The sequence below is a fragment of the Sapajus apella genome, unplaced genomic scaffold (assembly GCF_009761245.1).
Source record: "Sapajus apella isolate SASKATOON/1434 unplaced genomic scaffold, GSC_monkey_1.0 scaffold25, whole genome shotgun sequence".
NCBI lineage: Eukaryota > Metazoa > Chordata > Mammalia > Primates > Cebidae > Sapajus > Sapajus apella.
In genome coordinates, this window is record NW_022436965.1 from 16,230,659 (window position 1) to 16,249,796 (window position 19,138).

Sequence of the window (19,138 nt, forward strand, 5' to 3'; positions counted from 1 at the left end):
AATAGTTTGAACCTGGAAGTTGGAGGTTTCAGTGAGCCAAGATCACACCATTGCACTCCAACCTGGGCAACAAGAGCGAAACTCTGTCTCTAAATAAATAAATGGAAACAACCAGCCAGGCACTTTGGCTCACTCCTATAATCCCAGCACTTTGGGAGGCCGAGGTGGGCGGATCACCTGAGGTCAGGAGTTCAAAACCAGCCTGGCCAACATGGTGAAACCCCATCTCTATAAAAATACAAAAATTAACCAGGCATGGTGGCAGGAGCCTGTAATCCCAGCTGCTTGGGAGGCTGAGGCAGGAGAATCTCTTGAAATCTTGGAGGTGGAGGCTGCAGTGAGCCAAGATCGTGCCACTGCACTCCAGTCTGGGCAACACCTCATTCTCAAAAAAAAAAAAAAAAAAATTGGAAACAACCTAAGTGTCCAATAATAAGGAATCGATTACATAAATTATGATATAACATAGCACATCATTGTTTGGATATAATTTAAAATCTTTTAAAATAGTAATGGCTAACGTTCATTAAGTGCTTACTATGTGCAAGGTATTGTTCTAAGCGTTTTAGGTGCAGTAACTCCTATAATTACTCATTCAATAAACACAAAAGTCCTGTAGTAGGTATTTCATTATCATCTCCATTGTATAGCTAAGAAATCTGTTGCATGGAGAGGCTAAGTAACTCACCCATAATTGTATAGCTAATAAGTAGGAGAGGTAAGATTTTAATCCAGAGAAGAGTTTAACTTTAGAAACTGTGCTCTTAACTCCACTATTCCCTAAGAAACATTCCAATGTGGAAAAATATCCATAATATAGGTCTAAGTTAAAAATGCAATATATTAATCTAATTTGATACATAATTTTTAAAAAATAAATTATGTATGTACTTTTACCCAGAAAAAAGGAAGAGATTCCAAAATATTAATAAATTAATTTCCCTGAATAGTAGGCTTACAAATTTCAGTTCTCTTCTTGGTCTGTTTAATATTTTCTGAAACTTTTTGTACTTAACATGGATTACTTAGTAAAGAGGGTATAATTTGTGCCAAGGCTTAAAGGATGAAGAGAAATTAAGTAAGAATTACGAGAAAAGTAAATGGGAGGCGGTTTCAAATTAGCTACCGTAATCTCTACAGTGAATTAGAAAGCAGGAGAAAATCCACCTTCTAGAAGTTGCATCTTCCAAGATATTTTTCAAAAAAAATTTGATGACTGACATTTAGGGCATTTTGTCATTTTTATAAAATGAAAGCGATACCATGAGACAGAAGGTGACATGTCCACCAAAATTAAAACGGAGCTAGAAAGAGAAAAAAAAATTCTGATAATCCAGCCACTTGTCTACATTGCTAATATTGAGAAAATGTCTTTTCCAGGTTTTTGAGAGTCTCTTTGTTGAAGAAAAGCATCAGGATGCTCAGGAAATGCAGAATAAGTAAACAATTATATACAACTCAAGGCAGGTATGATAAAGTGTTATGGTGATATCAAACATATTTTAAACAATTACAAAGACAGGAAGGACGACTTCTAGGCAGTTCAATAGAACTTAGCGATGAAGAATGGTAGAAATTCAACGGACAAAGAAGAGAAGCAAAGACTGCATTCTAAGTACTGTAGCAGGTGTGGAGGCAGAAAACCACAGGATGTATTAATGTTGATGCCACACAGAGTATTTTGAATTCCAGGCACACTGCCAGGAATGTACGCCCTAAGTTTTATCTTCTACGCAGTGCTGAGAAATAGGCCAGCACCCTCTAGGCAGGAGATGTGAAAGGCTTTAGGATGTCTTTTCAGGACTATCTGAGTTGTTCAGGATCTTTCACTTGAAGATAACAGCATTGGAAGTTCCTTAGCAGAGTGGCCAAAGCAGCTTACTCTACAGTAAATTTCATAGTTGACAAGCCATACTCATGGGCTCACAGCTTCCTCTCAGCCTTTTAGTGGTTTGAAACAGATGAGCGAAGATTGAAGTTATCTAAGGAAAGCCTCTAACAAATATGTAAAAGTGGAGGAAATGAAGACTCTGGAGAGAATACTCCCTAAAGAAAACCCTCATTAAATATCCTGAGAGATGCCAGGCATGTTGACTCATGCCGGTAATCCCAACAGTTTGGGAGGCGGAGGCGGGTGGATCACTCGAAGTTGGGAATTTGAGACCAGCCTGGACAACATGGTGAAACCCCCTCTCTGATGAAAATACAAAAATTTGCTGGATGCGATGATACTCACCTGTCATCCCAGCTACTCAGAAGGCCGAGAAAGGAGAATCGCTTGAACCTGGGAGACAGAAGTTGCAGTAAACCAGGATCATGCCACTGCACTCCAGTCTGGGCGATAGAGCAAAACTCTGTCTCAAAAGAAAACAAATAAACAAATATCCTCAGAGAACTAAGAGAAAATGCTGCATCCATAAAACAGACCATGGTGCCACACAATAGAAACATTTATGATACAAATAAACAAAACCAAACCAAACAATCAGCTCTTGTAAATTAAAACTCTGAGAACCTACATGAAAAATTTAATATCTGGAAGATAATGTTGAGAAAAAATAAGTAAAGCTAGAAATGAGGGATGAAAAAATGGGTAGAGATTAGAGGACTAATCCAGACAAACCAACATTCAAATAATTAAAATTCCAGAAGCAAGAACAGAAAAATGAAAGGGAGAAAATAGTTACTGAACATATTCAAATTAAATTGAAGAATATGAATTTCCATACTGAAATGGTTTATATAGTGTATAGCACAATAGATTAAAAAAATAGGCTCATACAAAGTCATATCATGAAATTTCAGAAACCTGAGGACAATAGAAAATTTTATAAGTATCCAAAGGTAAAAATAGGACATGTAATATAAGTCAAATTAGAATGAATTTAGACTTCTGTGGTAGGCAGAATTCTAAAACAGCCTGCAAGCATCCCCACCCCTGTAGACATGCCTCTCGTACTAAGAATGATGGATTTCACGACTGTAATTAAGCTGCTATCATGGCACAGTTGACTTTGAGAAAGGCTTGACCTATGAGGTGCTAAGGGGACTCTTCTCGGCAGAGGAGATTCTCCATAGCTGGCTCTGAAGATGAGTGGCCGAAGTGCGAAGAATGCAGAGGCCTGTAGGAGCTGAGAGTGGTCCCTGGCTGATAGCCCTCAAGAAAATGCTGATCTTGGTCTTAAAACCACAAAGCACAGAATTCTCCCAACACCCTGAGTGAGCCTGGATGCAAATTTTTCCCCACAGTCTCCAGACAAGAATTCAATCCAGCTAACACCTTAATTTCAGCCTTAGGATACCCTGAACAGAGAATCCAGTCATGCTCTGCTCAGGTTTCTGACCTATGGAACTGTAAACTAATACATGGGTACTTTTGTACGCTGCTAAATTTGTGGTGATTTATTAACAGCAATAGAAAATGAATACAGCGTCTCAACAGCAACAACAGAAGCTGGACAGCAGTCCCGACACTTTCAAAATTCTGAAGAAAAGTTATGCATTTTTACATACAAATTTTTACTTTTAATTTGTGTGGGTACATAGTAGTGTATATGTTTATAGGATACACGAGATATTTTGACTCAGGCATGCAATGCATAATAATCACATCAGGGTAAATGGAAGATCCATCACCTCAAGCATTTATCCTTTCTTTGTGTTAAAAACAACCCAATTTCACTCTTTTAGTCGCCTTAAAGTGTACAATAAATTACTGTTAACTATGATCACCTTGTTGTGCTATCAAATACTTATTTATTTATTCTATTTTTTGTTCTATTAACCATCCCCCTCCCCCACTACCCTTCCTATCCTCTGGTAACTACCACTCTCGTATCTCCATGAGTTCAATTGATTCAACTTTTAGCTCCCACAAATAAGAACACGCAAAGTTTGTCTGTCTGTGCCTGGCTTATTTCACTAAACATGGTGACCCCCAGTTCCAACCACATTGTTGCAAATGATAGGATCTCATTCTTTTTTATGGCCGCACAGCACTCCACTGTGTACATGTAACACACTTTCTTTATCCATTCACCTGTTGATGGACACTTAGGTTGCTTCCAATCTCGGCTATTGTGAATAGTGCCACCACAAACATGGCAGTGCAGATATCTCTTTGATACACTCATTTCCTTTCTTCGGAGTACATGCCTAGCAGTGGGATTGCTGAATCATATGGTAGCTCAATTTTTAGTTTTTTGAGGAACCTCCAAACTATTCTCCATGGTGACTGCACGAATCTACATTCCCAGCAACAGTGTACCAGGGTTCCCTTTTCCCACAACCTTGCCAGCATTTGTTATTTCCCATCTTTTAAATAGAAGCCATTTTAATTGGGCCGAGATGATATCTCACTGGAGCTGTGATTTGCATTTCTCTGCTGATCAGTGATGCTGAACACCTTTTCATACGCCTCTGTGCCATTTGTATGTCTTCTTCTTTTTTTTTTTTTTTTAATGATGGTGCTGTTGTATACCTGATACTGCCTCATATCTGACAGCCTATAATGTCTGGTTTTCTCACTCTTTTTTTTTTCTTCTGAGGCAGAATCTCACTCTGTCACCCAGCCTGGAGTGCAGTGGCACAATGTTGGCTCACTGCAGCCTCCACTGCCCAGGTTCAAGCAATTCTTGTGCCTCAGCTTCCCGAATAGCTGGGATTACAGGTAGGTGCCACCATGCCTAGCTAATTTTTGTATTTTTAGTAGAGTCAGGGTTTCACCACATTAGCCAGGCTGATCTGGAACTCCTGACCTCAAGTGATCTGCCCACCTCAGCCTTCCAAAGTGCTGGAATTATAGGCATGAGCCACCACACCCAGCCCATTTGTATGTCTTCTTGTGAGAAATGTCGATTCAAATATTTTGCTCATTTTTATGAGATTATTAGATTTTTTCATGTAGTTTGAGTTTATGTATTTTGATTATTAATCCCTTGTCAGACGAGTAGTTTGCAGATATTTGCTCCCATTCTGTGAGTTGTCTCTTCTGTTGATTGTTTTCTTTGCTGCGCAGAAGCTTTTTAACTTAATGTCATCCCATTTGTCCAAATTTTCTTTGGTTGCCTGTGCTTTTGGGGTATTACTCAAGAAATCTTTGCCCCGTCCAATATCCTAGAGTGTTTGCCCAATGTTTTCTTTTAGAAAAGTTATTTCTGACCCAGAATTATGTATCTGATCAAACTACCAATTAGCTGTGAGAGTAAATTAAGGAAATTTTCATACATACAAGGTCTCAAAAAATTTACCTCTCATGTACTCTTTCTACTGGTGTGTGCTTCACCCAAATGAGGTGGAAACATAAAACAGGAAAGAGAAACATGTTGTATAAAAGTACTGTGAGGAGGCCGGGCACAGTGGCTGACGCCTGGAATCCCAGCACTTTGGGAGGCCAAGGTACGTGGATCACCTGAACTCAGGAGTTTGAGGTCAGCCTGGGCAACATGGTGAATCCCTGTATCTACTAAAAATACAAAAATTAGCCAAGCCTGGTGGCAGGTGCCTGTAATCCCAGCTACTTGAGAAGCTGAGGAAGGAGAATCGCTTGAACCCAGGAGGCAGAGGTTGCAGTGAGCCAAGATTGTGCCACTGCACTCCAGCCTGGGCAACAGAGGGAGACTCCGTCTCAAAAAAAAAGAAAGAATGCCGGGCGCGGTGGCTCAAGCCTGTAATCCCAGCACTTTGGGAGGCCGAGGCGGGTGGATCACAAGGTCAAGAGATCGAGACCATCCTGGTCAACATGGTGAAACCCCGTCTCTACTAAAAATACAAAAAATTAGCTGGGCATGGTGGTGCGTGCCTGTAATCCCAGCTACTCAGGAGGCTGAGACAGGAGAATTGCCTGAGCCCAGGAGGCGGAGGTTGCGGTGAGCCGAGATCGCGCCATTGCACTCCAGCCTGGGTAACATGAGAAAAACTCTGTCTCAAAAAAAAAAAAAAAAAAAAAGAAAGAAAGAAAAAAAGAGGGAGATAGTGAAAGGCATCTCTATAATTTAATCAAATGCAAATAGCTTTCTTGGGAGGAAAACAGATAACCCTCTGATCATAATGAAGTGTTTTCATGTTAGCATCCATTTTAAAATGCAAAGACATTATTCTTTTATGTGTCAAACAATGGAGCATTGTTATAATTTTATTTTTTAATTATTGTTATTATTTTTACCCCACCCTAATTATTATTTTTTAATGAGACAGGATCTTGCTCTCTTGCCAAGACTAGCACAATCATGGCTTACTGCAGCCTCGACCACCTGGGCTCAAGCCATCTTCCCACCTCAGCCTCCAGAGTAGCTGGGACTACAGGGGCATGCCATGATGCCTGGCTAATTTTTTCCTATTTTTTGTAGAGATGAAGTCTCACTGTGTTTCCCAGGCTGGCCTCAAACTCTGGGGCTCAAGAGATCTTACTTCAGCCCCCTAAAATGCTAGTGTTGCAGAAATAAGCCACTGCACCCAGCCTGTTCTAAATTTCTGAGCAAAAGAGACTCATCCATGATAGCAAGTGGGGATGGAAAGGAGTAGATTAAAAATATTTTTTTGGAATATCAGATTCAATAGTACCTGGTGATTGATTGCCAGATGGATGGAGAGAGTGACAACATGGGTGTGAAGAAGGAAGGAAGAGTTAAGGATGGTTCCCAGGTTACTGCCTTGGAATACTTGGGTGGATGGCGGCACCCTTTTCTGAAATAAGAGAAATAGAATTGGAAAGACAGGAAAGAATGCAAGCTGGATTTGAGACATCATCAAATAAAGTAGCTATGGGACATTCAGGCAGAGAAGACGGGTGGCAACTAGATATGGAAGAGTTCATAAGGGATTTGGGCTGGAAAAAGAGAATGAGGAATGTAACAACATGAGTAAGACAACGGGGGAGAAGGAGCAGGAGAATCCTTCCCTAGGGACAGACCTGCTTTGATTAAACCCATTTAGAGAGACTAGGCTTCGAAAGTCATGGGAAGGCTGACAATGATAATTTAGGGAAGTCAAAAAGTGCTAAATTACTCTAAGAGGAGGGTGTATGAAGGGTTAGGAGAAAGTGAGAGACTGCCTGGTAGCCTTTTGGGGAGAGGACAAAAAGTGTTCAACTGGGAACTTTAAGTCATTTGTGTGTGGTGTGCCTTGTACATTTTTCACCTTTTTCTTTCCAGAAAATCTTTAGTAAAAACTGGCTCTTCTCAATATTTTGTGGAGCAGAGTTGTGGGTGGGAAGTAGGAGAAATGTGACAAAAAGATAAATTGTGTCTTGAGGTTTTTACAGGGAGAAGTCTGACATGATCCAGGAAGGATGATGGCGACATGACCATAGGCGTAGCCAGCACAGTGTTAGGGAAACATTTGCATGTCTCTCACAAAGACTAAAATCTCAGAACAGCACCGAAAGAGGTCACTGTGGTAGGAGCTGATCATAACCCTGAAAGACACAATCCGGAACACCATAATCCTGAATGCTGAAATCTCATAAGAGCAAAATTATGAAAATATAATTCTGGAAACATAATTTAAAAAATTTTAGGCTGGGCATGGCGGCTAATGCCTGTAATCCCAGTGCTCTAGGAGGCCAAGGCGGGTGGATCATGAGGTCAAGAAATCGAGACCATCCTGGCCAACATGGTGAAACCCCGTCTCTACTAAAAAGACAAAAATTAGCCAGGTGTGGTGGCATGCACCTGTGGTCCCAGCTACTTGGGAGGCTGAGGTGGAAGAATCGCTTGAACCCAGGAGGTGGAGGTTGCAGTGAGCCAAGATTGTGCCACTGCACTCCAGCCTGGCGACAGAGCAAGACTCTGTCTCAAAAAAAAAAAAAAATTTTTTTTAAGATATTTATTTACATTTTTAAAAGGAGAATTATAGAAACATAAAAATACAACAGAAGTAGGCCAGGAGTGGTGGCTCACCCCAGTAATCCCAGGATTTACAGCTGAGGCAGGTGGATCACTTGAGCCCAGAAGGTCTAACCCAGCCTCGGCAATGTAGCAAAACCCCGTTTCTACTAATAATATGAAAAAGTAGCCAGGTGTGGTAGCACCTATAGTCCCAACTACCTGGGAGGCTGAAGTGGGAGGCCTGAGCCCAGGGAGATGGAGGTTGTAGTGAGCTATGATCACTGCACTCCAACCTGGGTGACAGAGTGAGGTTCTGCCTCAAACAACAACGACAACAACAAACAGAACACTTTATAGACCACTTTACACAATAGCAAATGCATTAAGATACATATTTTTGCAAGCATAAACACTCAGATATTCTAACAGTCTTATGGGTGCAACATTTATCCATATTTATAAAGAGCTATGGCCAGGTGTGGTGGCTCATGCCTGTAATCCCAGCAGTTTGGGAGGCTGAGGCAGGAGGATCATCTGAGGTCAGGAGTTTGAGACCAGACTGGCCAACACAGAGAAACCCCGTCTCTACTACAAATACAACAATTAGCTGAGCGTGGTGGTACATACCTGTAGTCCCAGCTACTCAGGAGGCTGAGGCAGGAGAATTGCTTGAGCCCAGGAAGTGGAGGTTGCAGTGAACAGAGACTGCCCTGCTGCATTCCAGCTTTGGTGATGGAGCAAGAATCTGTCTTGAAATAAAAAACAAAAAAGAAATAAACACCTTATATAACTTCAATAATCTGATATCTCGTGACAGGCAACCCAAGTCTTTTAATGAGGTTGATCAAAAACCATGATGGGTCACCAACACAGTCATCCAAAGAGATGAACTCTTGAGAAACTTTATCTTCCACTAATGCAAATGCACAAAAGGGACATCTCTTCACTTTTTGAGGACACTTCAATGTTTTTAGGTACATGCACAATGCTTATACACAAACGCACGTTTGTGGAGACAAATTTGCAAAAAATGCCTGAAAAGAATTAGAACTCTGAAAATCTTTACATAATTTATACCTCCAGTATTGGAAATGATGCAAAGATGAGATACACAGTATAGAGACTTCTAGAAAACAATGCTGGCAATTTAAAATAGCAGGAAAAAAAACCAAACTAAACCAAACGCCAGAAAAGAAAATCTGACGTACAAAAAAGTATATTCCAGAGGTAGACTATGGGTAATTACACAGAGGTAGTCCATAAAAGCTGAACAACTTTAACAATCATTATGCATGTTTTGAAGTCTTACATCTCAATGAATATCTGCTTTTTTTTCCTTTAGGACATGAGTCTCCTTGAAAAATATGTTTACATTCATTTTATATGTGACATTGCTTTTTTAAATTCTTCTATGATTCTCTATATATAGACATGAACATTCCCTATTAATTTTTCCCATGCCATGCTTCTATGTTGGTTTGGGCATATGGAAATCCATTCACATGTACTCATATACAGACCACAGATTTGGCGGAAACAATACCGGTGATCAAACAGCAGTATCAGGACAGTGCAGTGGCTCACATCTGTAACTCCAGCACTTTAGGAGGCCGAGGCGGGTATCCACCTCAGGAGTTCAAAACCAGCCTGGTCAACATGGCAAAAGCCCATCTCTACTAAAAATACAAAAATTAGCCGGGCACGGTGGCGCGCACCTGTAATCTCAGCTATTCAGAAGGCTGAGACAGGAGAATTGCTTGAACCCAAGAGGCAAAGACTATAGTCTTTGAGCTGAGATTGTGCCACTGCACTCCAGCCTGAGCAATGGGGCGAGAGTCTGTCTCAAAACAAAACACAAAACAACTCCAGCAATACCGTTGAGTGTCTTCTCATACTACCACGTACATGATTATTTTAATTAGTCAGTAGCTTCACTGGCTTCTTCAGGCAAATGTGGCTTTAATTTATCAAAAGCTCCTGGAATGTCGTCATCTGGAAAGAATGCCAATGCAGGCAAATGACAATTTTTTAACTAAGGTTTTTATTGTTGCCTGATTGCCTGGCTAATCCACTCACCTGAATTTTCCACCAAATGCATTGGGCTGAATGGAAAAAACAAACTTTATTAGCAATACCTTGAAATTTACTTTTAGAAGGCTTGATCATTCCTAATTCCAAATCTATCATTATGGTTTGAGGATTCAGTGGAAATCCATTTTCTTCTATAAAGTCCACCAAATCTACAAATGCAGTTTTATAAAGTGTCTCCCTTTTTGTAATCATTAATAATAAACAAGCAAATAAATTCTAGAGCTTTTGGATTTAACAGGGGCATAACTGTATGTAATTCATTAAAAAAGGAAAAAAAACAGTGGGGGCAGTTCTGAAAGTGCCATCCATTAGCCAAAGTGAAGCATGTGCTGATTTTTCTGTTAGATTTACTGGAAAATATAAGAAGTCTATCTTCTCCAACGGTCAAATCCCAAATTCAGGATGGTTTGCCATTCAATATCAGCAAATATCTTTGATTCAGAAGGTCGTGAGCCTGTTGAATTATTTTTATTCTCTGACAAAGGACATTCTTTAAGGGCAAGAATGTGTGCTGTGTGAAGGGGCAGAAGTCATATAAGATTGTATAATTAATTGGGCAGGGGAGATTTATTGGAATTTTTGCCTGTTTTCACTTCTTCTGTAATCTTTAAAATATCCACTGCACTTGTATTTAAAGAGTGGTTGTGGTCTACAAGTTTTTTGTTGTTTGTTTTTGAGATGGAGTCTTGCTCGGTTACCCAGGCTGGAGTGTAGTGGCACCACCTCAAGCTCACTGCAACCTCCGCCTTCCGGGTTCAAATGATTCTCCTGCCTCAGCCTCTCAAGTAGCTGAAACTACAGGCTGATGCCACCACATCCAGCTAATTTTTTTTTCTATTTTTAGTAGAGAAAGAGTTTCACCATGTTGGTCAGATAGTCTCGAACTCCTGACCTCAAATGATCAACCTGCCTTGGCCTCCCAAAGTGCTGGGATTACAGGCATGAGCCACTGCACCTGGCCTACACATTTTTAAAGTATATGCTGTCCATTTGAAACTCTGGTTATTGTTCAGCCATTGCAATTAAGTGATTTTCTGCTTTCACAGCATCAATAATAATTAGCTTTTAGACATTTATATTTCATCATCAAGCAAACTCATACCATTATCACAGCCTTTTTGTAAGGGAACAGTTTCACAGACCTCTTCCTTTATGTTGTGAGAAAGTCAGTAGGGAGGAATGATATTCAGTTTCCCCCGTACTGAGTCTGTATTAGTCAGGGGTCTCCAGAGAGAGAGAACCAATGGGATATGTGTATAGATATATGAGACAGTATTAGGGGAATTGACAGAGAACCAACGGGATATGTGTATAGATACATGAGAGAGTGTTAGGGGAATTGACTCATGCAACTATGGAGGCTGAGAAGTCCCGCGACAGGCCCTCTGTAAGCTGGAGACCCTGGGATGCCATTAGCATGGTTCAGACCAAGTCTGAAGGCCTCAGAATCAGAGAAGCCAAGGGTGTAACTCTTAGTCTGAGGCCAAAAGCTTCAGGATCCAGGGTTCTAATAGTGTAAATCCGGAGCCCAAAGGCTGGTGAGCCCGGGGTTCTGATGTTCAAGGCAGCAGCAAAAAAAAAAGCCTGTCCCAGTTCTCAGAGAGAGATCAATTCACCTTCTGTGTTTGTTCTCTCCAGGCCCTCAGCGGATTGGACGGCACCCACCAACTCTGAAGGCAGATCTTTCCCACCAAATCCACTCCGACTCACATTCCAGTCTCCTCTGGAAACACCCTTCCAGACACACCCAAAATAATGCTTTACCAGGTTTCCAGGTATTCCTTAATCTAGTCAAGTTGGCACCTACAATTAAGTCCAAAAGTTCACCTCTTGTCAACTTGGAACCCATACAAATGTCCTTAAATATATTTAATTTCCAAATAGACTGGGCGAGGTGGCTCACGCCTGTGATTCTAGCACTTTGGGAGGCTAAAGTGGGCGCATTGCTTGAGCTCAGGAGTGCAAGACCAGCCTGGGCAACATGGCGAAACTCTGTCTCTACAAAAAATATAAAAATTAGCCAGGCGTGGTGGCATGTGTCTGTAGTCCCAGCTACTCAGGAGGCTGGGTGTGGGAGAATTGCTTGAGCTGGGGAAGCTGAGGTTGCAATGAGCTGAGATCGCACCACTGCACTCCAGCCCAGGTGACAGAGCAAGACCTTGTCTCAAAACAAACAACAAACAAATAAATGAAATTGCTATCAAAATACCAATGACATTCTTCACAGAAATAGAAAAAAAAGTCTTAAAATGTACGTGGAACCACAAAAGACCCTGAATGGCCAAAGCAATCCTGAGCGAAGAAGAACAAAGCTGGAGGCAGCACATTACCTTGACTGCAAAATTTACTATGAAGCTATAGAGACCAAATCAGCGCTGGAATGGCATAAAAACAGACACATGGACCAATGGAATGCAATAGAGAACCCGGATATAAATCCATGCATTTACAGACAACTCTTTGACAAAAGCACCAAGAATATACAATAGAGGAAGGACAGTCTCTTCAATAAATGGCGCTGGGAAAACTAGATAACCATAGGCAGAAGACTGAAACTAGACCCCTGCCTCTCATCATATACAAAATCAAATCAAAATGAATCAAAGACCTAAATGTAAGACCTGAAACTATGAAGCTGCTAGAAGGAAACATGGGGAAAAACTCCAGGACATTGGTCTGGGTGAAGATTTTTTTTTTTTTGAGATGGAGTCTCACTCTGTCACCCAGGCTGGAGTGCAGTGGTGCGATCTTGGCTCACTGCAACTCCACCTCCCAGGTGCAGGCAATTCACCCTGCCTCAGCCTCCCAAGTAGCTGGGATTGCAGGCACCTGCCACCATGCCCGGCTAATTTTTGTGTTTGTAGTAAAGACGGGGTTTTACCATGTTGGCCAGGCTGGCCTCAAAGTCCTGACCTCAGTTGATCCACCTGCCTCGGCCTCCCAAAGTTCTGGGATTATAGGTGTGAGCCAGTGCGCATAGCCAGGGCAAAGATTTTTTGGATAAGACCTCGAAAGCACAGGCACGCAAAGCAAAAATAGACAAATGGGATCGCATCAAATTTAAAAGCTTCTGCACAGCAAAGTGGAGAGACAGCCTACAGAATGGGAGAAAATATTTGCAAACTACCCATCTGACAATGGTCTAATAACCAGAATATATAAGGACCTTTAATAACTCAATAGCAAAAGAAGAAATAATCTGATTAAAAAGTGGTTAAAAGATCTGAATAGGGTGGCCGGGTGCAGTGAGCGGCTCATGCCTGTAATCCCAGCACTTTGGGAGGCCCAGGCAGATGGATCACCTGAGGTCGGGAGTTTGAGACCAGCCTGACCAACATGGAGAAACTCCGTCTCTACTAAAAATACAAAATTAGCCAGGGGTGGTGGCTCATGCCTGTAATCCCAGCTACTCAGGAGGCTGAGGCAGGAGAATCACTTGAACCTGGGAGGTGGAGGCTGCAGTGAGCTGAGATCACACCATTGCACTCCAGCCCGGGCAACAAAAGCCAAACTCCATCTCAAAAAAAAAAAAGAAAAAAAGATCTGAATAGGTCAGTTGTGGTGACTCACACCTGTAATCCCAGCACTTTGAGAAGACAAGTTGGGCAGATTGCTTGAGGTCAGGAGTACAAGACCAGTGTGACCAACATGGTAAAACCCTGTCTCTACCAAAAAAAATACAAAAATTAGCCAGGTGTGGTGGTGAACCTGTAGTCCCAACTTCTTGAGAGGCTGAGGTGGAAAAATCCCTTGAACCTAGGAGGAGGAGGTTGCAGTAAGCTGAGATCGCACCACTGCACTCCAGCCTGAGCAATAGAGTGAAAACTTGCCTCAAAGAAAAGAAAAAATAAAGATCTGAATAGACATTTCTCAAAAACAGACATACAAACAGCTAACAGGTCTATGAAAAAAATGCTGTACGTCATTAATCATCAGAGAAATGCAAATCAAAACTTCAATGAGACATCATCTCATCCCAATTAAAATAGTTTCTATCAAAAAGACAGGGAGCAGGGAAAGGTGGCTCACACCTGTAATCCCAGAACTTTGGGAGGCTGAGATGGGTAGATCACCTGAGGTCAGGGAAAAAAAAAAAAAAGAAACCATTGTACACTGTTGGTGGGAATATAAATTAGTACTGTCACCATGGAGAATAGCATGGAGTTTCCTCAACAAAACTTAAATTAGAATTACAATAAGATCCAGCAATTCCACTACTCAGTATATATATCCAAAAGAAAAGAAATCAACATATGGAAAACATATCTGCACTCCCACATTTATTGCAGCACTATTTATAATAGCCAAACATGACGTCACCTAAGTGTCATCAATAGACGAATAAAGAAAATGTGATACATATACACAATATTATTCAGCCATAAAAAGAATGAAATCTTGTCTTTTACAGCAACATGGATGGAACTAGAGGCCATTATGTTAAGCGAAATAAGCCAGGCACAGAAAGACAAACACCACATGTTCTCACTTATATGTGAGAGCTAAAGACGTGGATCTCATGAAGAGAGTAGATTCATGGTCACTAGTGGCTGGGAAGGGTAGTGGGAAAAGGGAATGAAGAGAAAGAAGTTGATAATAATTAGTACAAATAAACATTTAGATAGAAAAAATAAGACCTGTTGTTAGATTAGTAGGGCGACTATAGTTTACAGTAATGTATTATATATTTCAAAACATATAATCAGAAGAGAATTGGAATGGTTCTAGCATAAAGAAGAGACAAATATTTAAGGTGATAGAAAAAAAATTTTTAATGATCTTTGAATTAAAGTAAGTAGGAAAAAGCTAGTTAACAGGGAATTCAAGTCTAATAAATATATTATACCAAGGTTTTCTAAGTAATAATAATTGCTTTCATTTATCGAGTACCACCTAGGTATCAGTGTGAAGCATTTAACCTGACTTATCTAATGTAGCATTCAAAACAATCTGGCCAATGTCTACACCAAAGTTCAAATTCAGATCTCAGAACTCAGGGCCTGTGTCTTTAAGCACTCTGATTTGACCTCGTGAACTTTTTTTTTTTTTTGGGACAAAATCTTGCTCTGCCACCCAGGCTGAAGTTTGGTGGCTCAATCACAACTCACTGCAGCCTTGACTTCCCAGGCTCAAGTGATCCTTCTGCCTCAGCCCCCTGAGTAGCCAGGACTACAGGTATACAACACCATGCCTGGCTAGTTTTTTCTGTGTTGTTTTGTTTTGTTTTGTTAGTAGAGACAGGGTCTCACTATGTTGCCCAGGCTGGTCTTGAACTTCTGGGCTCAAACAGTCCTACTGCCTTGGCCTACTGAAGTGCTGAGATTACAGATGTAAGCTACCGTGCCTGGCCACCTTATGAAATCAAAGCATATTTCCACACTACTTTTAAATCTCTTGGGAGCAAACCAAATTATCTACCAGGATTCTGAAATTATTGAAGTGACTTCTGTAATTTTTTTTTTAAGAAATTATTGAAGTGACTTCTGTAATATTTTTGTTTTTTTGAGACAAAGTCTTGCTCTGTTGCCCAGCCTGGAGTGCAGTTGTGAGATCTCAGCCCACTGCAACCTCTGCCTCCCAGGTTCAAGTGATTCTCCTGCCTCAGCCTTCCAAGTAGCTGGGACTACAGGCACCTGCCACCACACCCAGCTAATTTTTTTATTTTTAGTAGAGGTGGGGTTTCACTGTGTTAGCCAGGATGGTCTTGATCTCCTGACCTTATGAACTGCCTGCTTCAGTCTCCCAAAGTGCTGGGACTACAGGCATGAGCCACTGCACCCAGCCGGACCTCTGCAATTTTTTTTAAATTAGGAAAAATGGGCAAGGTCATAGAAGGCTGGTGATAGATACGCATATTTGTGATTTTTAAGAATGAACTGTAAATAAGGGGCCGTATAACTATGTAGTTTAGCTGTACCATGTCTATAACAACCTTGGCATTTGAAATACCTTTAGGCTTGTCAGTTTGCACATGACCCGCCACTTCCTGTTGTCCTCTCCCTCCCAGCCATTTTACATGTTTCAATTTCCTGCCTGGCCCCCAGAGAAACTGCAATGTTTAACCCCTAAAAAATCTATAGAATTCTGTCCCAGGAGAAATTTGAGGACACACACATTGTTTAGAATCACTTTAAAAAGAAGTAGGAATCAACTGATAAGCCCCAGCAGAGGAGGTTTATTATAAACTCTTAAGATGAAATTCATTTTCTAAAACAAAGCCATTATATGTACATTGATACTAAGGAGGTTGTGGCTTCAAAAATATAAAGTGTATATTTTTAAAACCTACACATTAGAATATTTTAGAGGCAAATAAATGCTCCAGAAACTGGAAAAAAGGTTTGCCTTTGGGAAAGGAACATGGAAGTCAGAGGACAGAGGAGGAAGGCTTATTTTTCATTGCCTGTCTGAAAGTACCTTTTGAGTTTTATCGGTCCAAGATTTCACAGTTGATGGAGTCCTCTTTGACACAATGACAGGAACGACTGAGCATACGGAACAGAATTCAACAGAATGAGCCTAATCGCCAGGAAAAGTTTCCTGAAGATTCTCTGAAATGATGCTGAAGCCGCCCCCCTCCCCACACCATTTCGGAGCCTTGATTATGACACAGGGAAACCAGCTGCCTCTGTTCTCAATTCCCACCTGACTCTAAACCCAGCTGCCTGTTGGACGCGAAGCTCTGTTGTTCCAATACATGACTCAGCCGACGCTTGGCTTCACAATGCGTCTTGTCATACTGAACCCAATTATGTCACCACCAAATGAAAACTTGCTCCCTCCCTCTTTAAAAGTCTTGGGTTATTTGATTAATGTTCTTCAGTTTCCCAACAAGAATGGCAAATTGATTCTTAGGCTGTGAATTTCCTCTCTCTTCTTTTACCTCTGTTTTCCACAGATTTGAAACTTAAGAGAGAAGAATTAAAGTTTCAAATCATCATTTTCCTTAGCTTTTTGTCTTGAATGACTTTTATATATCATTGCTTAGAAAACACTAAATTGCCGGGCGCGGTGGCTCACGCCTGTAATCCCAGCACTTTGGGAGGCCGAGGCGGGTGGATCACGAGGTCGAGAGATCGAGACCATCCTGGTCAACACAGTGAAACCCCGTCTCTACCAAAACTACAAAAAATTAGCTGGGCATGCTGGCGTGTGCCTGTAATCCCAGCTACTCAGGAGGCTGAGGCAGGAGAATTGCCTGAACCCAGGACGCGGAGGTTGCGGTGAGCCGAGATCGTGCCATTGCACTCCAGCCTGGGTAACAAGAGCGAAAACTCCATCTCAAAAAAAAAAAAAGAAAATACTAAATTGCTGACTTTTTGGCAACAACAAAAGATATTAAAAGATATTATTGCCAGGCACGGTGGTTCAAACCTGTAATCCCAGGACTTTGAGAGGCCAAGGTGGGTGGATCACCTGAGGTCAGGAGCTCAAGACCAGCCTGGCCAACATGGTAAAACCTGTCTCTACTAAAAATACAAAAAAATAAATTAGCGGGGTGTGGTGGTGAGTGCCTGTAGTCCCAGCTTCTTGGGGAAGCTGAGGCAGTAGAATTACTTAAACCTGGGAGGCAGAGGTTGCAGTGAGCCAAGATTGCGCCACTGTACTCCAGCCTTAGCAACAGAGCGAGACTCCCCATCTTAAAAAATAAATTAATTAAAAAAATATATATATATGTTACTAAATTTCCCTACCTTTTCCAAGAAATATAATGTAATTATTAGAGATAAAATAACATACATAAACCCTAAGTTGGAGAGAGGGGGAGAATAAAAGAGAGGAAAAAAAACTGTGGGTCAGGTTGAAGGTGGAAATACTTTAATGTAATAATAAAAGTTTTGTTCTCCACATCTGTTTATTTATTTATTTTTGAGACAGAATCTCAATGTCTCTCAGGCTGGAGTGCAGTGGCACAATCTTGGCTCACTGCAGCCTCAACCTCCTAGGCTCAAGAGATCCTCCCACCTCAGCCTCCTGAGTGCCACCATGCCCAGCTAATTTTTGCTTTCTTTTTTAGAGATAGGGGTTTCATTATGTTAACCAGGCTGGTCTTGAACTCCCAGACTCAAGCGATCCTCCCAAAGTGCTAGGATTACAGGAAGTTCGGGCACGAATTTCATTATATCTTTTAAGACTTAACTATTTTAGTATACTTATGTCATTATTTTCCTCTTTCTCCCTAAATACAGAGCAAGACATGAGAATTTTTAACTATGACTTCCGTACCTGTTAATGAAGTTAAAATACAGGCCGAATATTTCTTTCTCCTGTATTGTCTTTGAACTTCCCACGATTTAGTCCTATAAACTTAAACATAATGACTTTGGCTTCACATTTAAAACCTAAGAATGATTGCTAAAAATGGAAATAAGCCCAAAATGCAAAAATAGCATGAAATAAAATTCATTCGGTTTTTTGGATGCTAATTATCTAGTTTATGGACTAAACAGGTCATTTGTTCCTTCTCAGTTCAAACATAGTTTGTTTTCTCCTCCTGTAGGTTTCTAGGAGAAATGAAAGAAAAATACAGTATTTTAGCTCACGAACTTTCAAGAGATCAAGCACTACTTTATGTAGTCTAGAGCTGCAGTCCCCAACCTTTCTGGCACCAGGGACCAGTTTCATGAAGACGATTTTTCCATGAACCAGCAGCAGCAGAGATGATTCAAGCGCATTACATTTACTGTGCACTTTATTTCTATTAGTATTACATTGTAATATATAGTGAAATGATTATGCAACTCACCATAATGTAGAATCAGTCGGAGCCCTGAGCCTGTTTTCCTGCAACTAGAAGGTCCCATCTAGGGGTGATGGGAGACAGTGACAGATCATCAGGCATTAGATTCTTTTCTCCCCTGAGACAGCCTTGCTCTGTCGCCCAGGCTGAAGTGCAATGGCATGATCTTGGCTCACTACAACCTCTGCCTCCTGGGTTCAAGCAATTCTCCTGCCTCAGCCTCCCAAGTGGCTGTGATTATAGGCGCCCGCCACCCCACCTGGCTAATTTTTTCTATTTTTAGTAGAGACGGAGTTTCACCATGTTGGCCCAGGCTGATCTCAAACTCCTGACTTTGTGACCTGCCGGCCTCTGCCTCCCAAAGTGCTGGGATTACAGGCATAAGCCACAGTGTCCAGCCTTGGATTCTCATAAGGAGTGCCCAACATGGATCCCTTGCATGTACAGTTCAAATAAGGTTCACACTCTTATGAGAATCTAA